Raw genomic sequence first — 8,409 nt, forward strand, 5'->3', positions numbered from 1 at the left:
CCATAACTATAGGGACACTACCACAGACCGTGTAATGTTCTCGGCAGTTTGAAAGTAACTGCATCAATTACTGCGCAGGTCATCTTGAAATAAGATCCAGTAACTATGAATCATTTTTATTCCGGTATAGGGTTAATGAAAAGGTTCTGAACCCTCTCTAAATCTGTTCACCACATACCAGGACTTTTTTCATAATTTTTTTTTTTTTAAAACATATCCAGCGTGTAGTTCTTGCTTAACCCTAGTTTCCACGTCATGCTGGTGGCATTCCTAATATAAGCATATATTTCAACAAACGCTTCGCTTTCGACAGAGTATTTCAGAGACATACAGCTGATCCGGGACTTTCCCCGCAGAAAGCGTTATTAGCCGATTCTTACTTGTACGACATATAAGGTGTGCATCCCCGTGCAGTTTAATCCTCCGGATGTTTTGCCTGACCCATCCCATGCAAGTACACATTACAATGCATTCAACATGCTCTTTTTGTGTAATCATTTTTTGCGGCTTCTCCCCAGAATTGGTGCTTAGGAGAGAGAATTAGAAGTGTTTCTTGTACTCTGTTTATTCACAGGGCTTCTCCCGAGTACGGGACTTTCGAAGGAATTTCAGATCTGGAGGCATGACTGATGCTGTTCTTTCACTCAAGCATTGATGGGGCTTCTCCCCTGTTTTGGTTCTTCGATGACACCTCAGGGATGAGGAATCGCAGAAGCTTTTCTTGCACTCCGTGCGCACTTATATGGTTTCCCCCCTGTATGAATCCTCTGATGCTTGATCAGAGCTGAGTTCTCAGTGAAGCTTCACTTGCAGTCTGTGCATTCATATGGTTTCCCCACTGCATGAATCCTTTGATGCTTGATCCGGGATGAGGAATCGCGGAAGCTTTTCTTGCACTCTGTGCATTGATATGGTTTCTCCCCTGTATGAATCCGTTGATGCAAGATCAGAGCTGAGGACTGATTAAAGCTTTTCTTGCACTCTGTGCACTCATAGGGTTTCTCCCCTGTATGAATCCTCTGATGCTTGGTCAGATCTGAGGACTGAATGAAGCTTTTCTTGCACTCTGTGCATTGATGTGGCTTCTCCCCAGTATGGATCCGTTGATGCTTCTTCAGGTTTGAAGAGACGCTAAAGCTTTTTTCACACTCCGTACAGGGGTATGGTTTCTCTCCGGTGTGGGATCTCTGATGCCGCCTCAGGGCCGATAACTGATTAAAGTGCTTACCACATTCCATGCACGTACACGACTTCACCCCAGTATGGGTCCTTTGATGGATTTTGAGAGTGGAGGAGTAAATGAAGCTTTTCTCACACTCTGAGCATTGGTGCGGTCGCTCTCCAGTATGGATCTTCAGGTGCAAGGATAGTTGTGAGCTTTGACTGAAGCTTTTCCCACACTCTGTACACTGGTATGGTCGCTGCCTGGTATGCAGCCTCTCATGCTTGTACAAACCCGAGCTTTGTGTGAAGCTTTTCTCACACTCTGTACATTGGTATGGTCGCTCCCCAGTATGGATCCTCTCATGCTGGTGCAAATTTGAGATGTGTGTGAAGCTTTTCCAACACTCTGAGCACTTGAACGGTGTTTCGCCTGTGTGGGATCTCTGATGTACTCTCAGTTTGGATGCATAAGTGAAGTGCTTTTCACATTCCGTGCACTCGTAGGACTTCTGCCTGGCATGGATCTGCTGATGGTGGCTCATTCTCTGTTGAAAGAAGCAGAGGTGCCAAGTATTATTTTATGTCATCGTAACAGACCTGCTGCAAGAACTGTAATTCTCATTTTACTCCCCAAATACAAACTCACTGGGGATCCCGAATGAAGCTATTTGTGTCTTGCCTCCGATCAATTCGAGGATTGAAAAATCGGGAGTTTGAAACCTCAGCACAGTCCAATTCGTAATTATTATAACAAAATAAACATGTGCCTTCGCCAATCAGAAGAGAGAAATGGACAAAATATACTTGCTGGGCAAATGCAGCACAGATTCACGCATAAAATACTGAGCATAAATCTAGTAGAACGGGGTCCACTGCCATACATGGATAGGCGAGAGTAAGAATTTAATTTCTAGTATTTTTAAAGCAGGAAATTAATTGGAGAAATACAACATTATCTGTGGCTACCTATCAATCAAATACAGAGAATATTACATGAAAGGGTTTTGAGTGAAATCCAGTAGACCATGAGAGTGAAGCTCAGGTTGTCTATGATGTCACTTGGAATACTGGGGTGCAATACAGCCTGTAGTTGATAGTTACACATTGTGACGAATCTGAGGATGTCTTTGCTTCCCTCCTAGGGGGAGACCTTTCCCATGGGGCAAGGATATGTGTCCACAGTACAATAGCCCCTCTAAGGAAGGCATGGTATCAACAGTAAGAAATACACAAGTGACCACAGTTCAAGGGTGTTTATTGAACTTCAAAAAGGGTTTTAAAAACACCTATCTTATCCTAAATCTATAAATGGGAGCAAGCTACGACCATCAAATAATAACACAGTCCTCGTAGTGTCTTGTCAAAATAAAAGAGCACATACTAATAAACCTATTGTCAATCCCCTACCTCTATTACAAATAAAGTTACCAAAAAGAAGGAAGTGTTCACAAGATGATATGTCAGGATGTTCAGGCCATTGGTCTCCCTTCCCCACGTTTTCAGCACGGGATAAGGCAGTACACTTGAGCTTAGCACAGTCTCTGGCTTCTCTAGCACAAGGATATAGTTCACTCATTAGCATCAGGGCCATCCGTGCTGAAGTCTCCTTGCCTTTCAATGTCTCTTCATTCAGAGGGCCTGATGTGACAAATAAACAATAGGTTATTTTCCGCCTTCAGATTACCACAAGTATTCAAGTTCTTAGGCGATTCGCTTTTCACCTCGGATCCCCCTCAGCCGGGATCAGATCCTTTCACCAAAAGGTTCATGGTTATATATATATTATAATTTTTTGTAGGATACTCTTTCTTCTGTGACTCGTGGTTCACCCTGGATCCCCCTCGGTCAGGCTCAGATCTCGGATCCCCCTCGGTCGGGCTCAGATCTCGGATCCCCCTCGGTCGGGCTCAGATCTCGGATCCCCCTCGGTCGGGCTCAGATCTCGGATCCCCCTCGGTCGGGCTCAGATCTCAGATCCCCCTCGGTCGGGCTCAGAGCTCAGATCCCCCTCGGTCGGGCTCAGAGCTCAGATCCCCCTCGGTCGGGCTCAGAGCTCAGATCCCCCTCGGTCGGGCTCAGAGCTCGGATCCCCCTCGGTCGGGCTCAGATTCCTTTTATCACGATGTTTATAACTTAATACAAACTTGCTTTACCCAAAAAAGCTTTTAGCTGATCTCCCATCGCTGAACTCTGACCAACTTCCTTTAAGATTTCATCAACCACTGAAGACTTTTAAATGTGCACAGGGTTTTGCTTGACCCATTGCAGGACCACTTCGATTTCACAATTCTGTACGACTCTTCACATTTGCCACCTCTCAGCTGGATACCTAACAGAGACTTTCAAATGAGCACCCACGTGGTGCCGGACCACTCTGTCTATGGTATTGTATCTTGGCTTCAAAGTTCAATCACTCATCTGCTGATTAATTTTGTTTGCGTCGCTTGCTACATACACTGTTCTCTTTAGTTTTGAGTTTACAATGTTGCCGCTTGCAACCTTGGCTTCAACACAGACCAGTCTGGTATCAGTCCCTGCAACTCACCGGCTGTGGTTGCTTCACTGGCGATGCTTTGTTGTGGGAGTCCAGGACTGTATCATGGCGGCAAACGATTCTCCCAGCCTTGACTATTGACTTGCAAGAGCCCCGGGTACCTCCGACACACAATGCAGCTTTCTTCAGCCTCGATTCCTGGTCTTACGTTTCCTATTCGCGAAGGTTCCTGAAAGTAACAGTCTTTCAGTGAAAAGGTCAAGGGCACTTCCCTCCGTGCAATCTCTTTGGTTTTGCCATCATTAGCCTCGTGTTAAAATGCCATCTTGGAACCACTGCTTCCTCGTGTGCTTTGCCTTGCTCAGAGTGTGCTCTCGTGCAATGCCTTTTATCCCTGTGGGGAAGTGTGATGCAAGTCATGTGTGTGTAATGATCAATAATGGCCTGACCCTGCCTGACCATCGTATTGGGACATATGAGGTATACAGCTCGGGTGTTAGGCCGTTTTCTCTCACTGTGAGCTGTCTGTGAGAAAGTGTTCATGTTGGGAAAGGGGAGGGGTTGAATTCCTAAGTATCCTACCTGGTATAATAGGGTAAACTTACAAGGAAGGGGATACTGCATCTCGCAATCCGGTGTCCCACTTCCACTGCCCAAGGACCCCTCGCCCAGATAATCCTCCCGCACTGGTCCATCCCCAGGAACTGGATCCAAAAGCAATGGCTGTGTCCTGGCCACCTGGATGACAGATCCCCGGGCACTAGCGGGTGAGACACCTTCGTGTTTCTCACATACCCCGGGCGGTAGTGCCCAGAGGGAGGATCACACTGGGAAGGAAGCCTCATGTGATTAGGAATGGCCATTCACAGAGAACGCTGTATTCCTCTGTTTTATTACACCGTCCCTCCTTCCCCAAGCCAAACTCTCCTTCCCAGTTCCCAGTTAGTGCCAATAGTTTCTGTTGGGAGGTCAACCAACCTAGTAGGTTAGTCCCAACTAACACACCTCATTATACCACCATCCCAAACACACTCCTCCCCTGGTCACTTCACTTCTGTACCACTCCCCTTTAAAACTACTTGGCCAAGCAATAACTGAAATTGCCTAGATAGAGCCTCATTACCAAGTACTGAGACTATTATCCCCAAAGGAGAGTTCTAAAGCTGATACTGAGATGAGGCGGCGGAACAGAGCAATGAAGATTACTCTTAAGAACTAAAATGAGCGGTCTAGTGGTTTGCCAGCTACTTATTGGCTCAAACAGAGTAGGAAAAGGAAAAAAGACAGAGGAAGCCATTGTGAAGCCTTCGCTGGAGGATGAGGGAGCGGAAATCCTGTGCTGTGGCAGAAGGGGCTGTGGACCACTGTACTACCCAGAGGGGGAGCCCTTGAACCCCAGCAGTGTGTGGGGAACAGAGGGAAGCTGGAGTCTCCCTCACTGTGGGGAACCCTTGAGCACCAGCAGTGTGTAAGGGATTAGAGAGGGCAATCCTCTGAGGAGGAACAGCAGGAGCTGTGCACCGGGCAGGCAGAGAGAAGCCACAAGGGGAGCCGCAAACCGAGGGACAGGAGAGCCTGAACGTGATCCAAGCTGGAGGGACTACACAGGCTGCTGCCAAGACGTACCTCTGGGCATCCCAGGCTCCGGAGAGTTGCCCACAAGGAAAGATGTGCCACCGGAGAGATGCCTACATAACTGCTGCATACCGTGCCATTCACCTGACAGCTGCCGGAGCCTCGAGGAACGCAGTCGCTGGTGAAACGCTGGTACCTACCAAGAAGCAGGAAACGGGTACGCAGGTTTTCTAGGAAGTGTTGGAGGGCCGGGAAGCAAGGGGGTGAATACGAACATTGGATAAAGGAAGGTATATGACCCTGAAGGGACACTGCAAGTCTGGGACCCGCACCCATATGGAATAAGGCATTCTCACAGGAGAATGCAGAGACAATAGCCTGGGCAATTATTGGGTCGAAACTTGATTATTGATGCAGCTTGTTGATTGGTAGTTCACAATCTGACTATGATCACCTTCAGGTGATTCAGAATAGTGCTGTGAGGGTTGTCACAGGACTAAATTGGCGAGATTATGTCTCTGATGCGAGACGCTCCTTGCGTTGGCTTCCGGTGAGAGCCAAAATTCAGTTTAGGCTTTTGTTAAAAATTCAAAAATGTCACCTGCAACTCATGCCTTAGGATCTCACAGAACATCTGGCTATCAAATATAGCGTAAGAACCTTAAGATCCAATAACACGAATCAATTAAAGATTCCAAGATGTAAAACCACAAAATCTCAGACCGGATCTTTTTTTAATGCTGCTCATAGGGCTTGGAATGTCCTGCCGGCAGACTTGAGAGAAATAGAGTCAGTTGAACTTTTTAAAAAGAAATTAAAAACTTTTCTCTTTTGTTAGACGGTGTCTGGACAAACTGAAAAGTTTTTTTCATGGTCATACTGAATTCTGATTAGTTAGACTTGCTGTTTCTGTGTTGGCATTGTTGGCGCTCGTAAGCCCTCGGGTCATGGTAGCGTGGTATAAATACCTAAACATAAACATAAGGGGTTCTGGGACCCCAAGAACCATTAAGAAAACGGAATCAGCAGTTTGGCAGGAGAGTGAACCAAACATATATAGCAACAAACTGCAAGTCTGGGACCTGCACCCATTGAGAGGCAAGTGCCCAACATAAGAGATTGAGATTGATATTGATATTTAATTTCTATCGCGCTCGTACACAAGTGTTTTAGAGCGCGACAAGGCAAGGGAGGGGAACAGGGGAGAACAAAACAGCAATCTTACTAGGCCCAGTGACATTGAGAATGCGCAAGTGCATGGGAGAGGGGGGCAGGGGGAGGGGAAAAGTGCATGGGAGAGGTGGAAAGTGCTAAGCAGAGGAGAAACAGATAAATAAATAATAAAGGCAACAAATGCAGCCAGCAATTTGCAAGTGCTAGGTTGAAGGCAGCAGACCGGGTCGGTCCGATAAGTGCAGGAAGAAAAAGGGGGGCCTGTATGGGTACAGATACAGACCCCAGTGCAAGGGGTGGCCCGGAGGCAGTGCGGGAGGGTGACAGGATGAGCAGGTACCTGGGCCCAAAAGACAGAGGGTGGCCAGGTGCACGGTGCCAAGAGAAAACAGATCAGCAGGGGAGAGGGGGAGCGAAGGCAGAAGAAAAGAGGAAGGTCTTGAGGTGCTTCCGGAACCGGAGATGGTTCTCCTCAAGTTTTAGAGTGGCAGGGAGGCTGTTCCAGAGGGAGGCCCCAGCCGAAGACAGAGATCTACCCCCAGCTCGTTTCTTAGAAAAACGACTGACCCTGAGTGAGTTGGAGGTAGAGGAGCGAAGAGCTCGACAGGGGAGGTATTTGCGGAGGGATAGCTGAAGGTATTTTGGACCCAGGCCCCAGAAAGCCTTGTGGACAATGCAGAGGGTTTTGAATTTACTTCTTGCATCCACTGGGAGCCAGTGAAGGGATTTCAGAGCTGGAGAGATACAATCCCAGGGCTTGAGGCCAAGGACAAGTCTTGCAGTCCTGTTCTGGATTAGTTGCAGAGGGCGGAGAGTAGAGGCAGGTAGATTTAGAAAGAGGCTGTTACAATAGTCCAAGCTAGAGAGAACCAGAGCTTGGGATACCATGAGCTTCTGGGGGAAGGAGAGGAAAGGTAGAGTACCTCTGAGGAGGTGCAGTCAGAAATTTGACTTTTTAGAGACCTCAGAGATGTGGGCGGAGAAGGAAAGGGTGGAATCAAAGATGACCCCGAGGTTCTTAGCCTCGCAGGTGGGGGTAGGAGGAGGGCCAAGGGAGGCCGGCCAGAGAGTGAGGGGAAAGGATGGTGAAGGTGTGCAGATGAGGAGGATCTCCGTCTTGCTGGCATTCAGACAAAGATCATTAGCGGCACACCAATCTTGAATGGCAGATATGCAATCAGAGATGGCAGAGGAGGTGGCAGAGGGCAGCCTGAAAATGAGTTGCGTGTCATCAGCGTAGCACTGGAAATTTGAGCAGAAAATGGCAATGCAGTGGGCGAGAGTTGCCAGGTATTGGTTGAAAAGCCAGGGCGAGAGGTTAGACCCCTGGGGAACACCACAGGTAGAGAGGAAGATAGATGAAAGGAAGGACCCAAGTTGGACCTGGGAGGGTCGATCTGAGAGGAAAGAGGTCAGCTAGGCCAGAGCCTGATCAGTGATACCCAGGTTTTCACAGAAAGAGTTGAGTGGGTTGGTATGGTTGACCGTGTCGAAGACAGAAGAGAGATCGAGGAGGATGAGGACAGAGGGAATGTTAGAGTCAAGGTTGGTGAGCAGATCTTCACAGATGTTTAGGAGAGCAGTTTCTGTGCTTCTGACAGCTCTGAAGCCAGACTGGTGGTCATGGAGACAGCCAACAGAATTGGAATGAAGGTTAAGCTGAGAGATGGCCAACTTTTCCAGGAGTTTGCCAAGAAAGGGGGCAATGGAAATTGGGCGATAGTTAGCTGGACAAGAAGGATCAGCTGTGGGTTTCTTGAGAAGAGGATGCACAAAAGGAGTGCTTCAGAGAGGAGGGGAAGGATTGAGAGGCAAAGGAGTGGTTGCAAAAATCAGCAAGGGCCAGAGCGAGGGTGTCAATGTGGTCCTTGATGGTTTTAGAGGAACAGGGATGAACCTGTTTTGAAGAGGCCTTCATAGATCGGACTTGTCTAGCAACCTCGTCAGGGGGTGAAAAGAGGAAAGGACGAGAAGGATGGTGGGAGTGTGGCTAAAGGAGGGCC

This window comes from Ambystoma mexicanum, chromosome 9 (genome assembly GCF_040938575.1).
Source record: "Ambystoma mexicanum isolate Mex_15411 chromosome 9, UKY_AmexF1_1, whole genome shotgun sequence".
Taxonomy (NCBI): Eukaryota; Metazoa; Chordata; class Amphibia; order Caudata; family Ambystomatidae; genus Ambystoma; species Ambystoma mexicanum.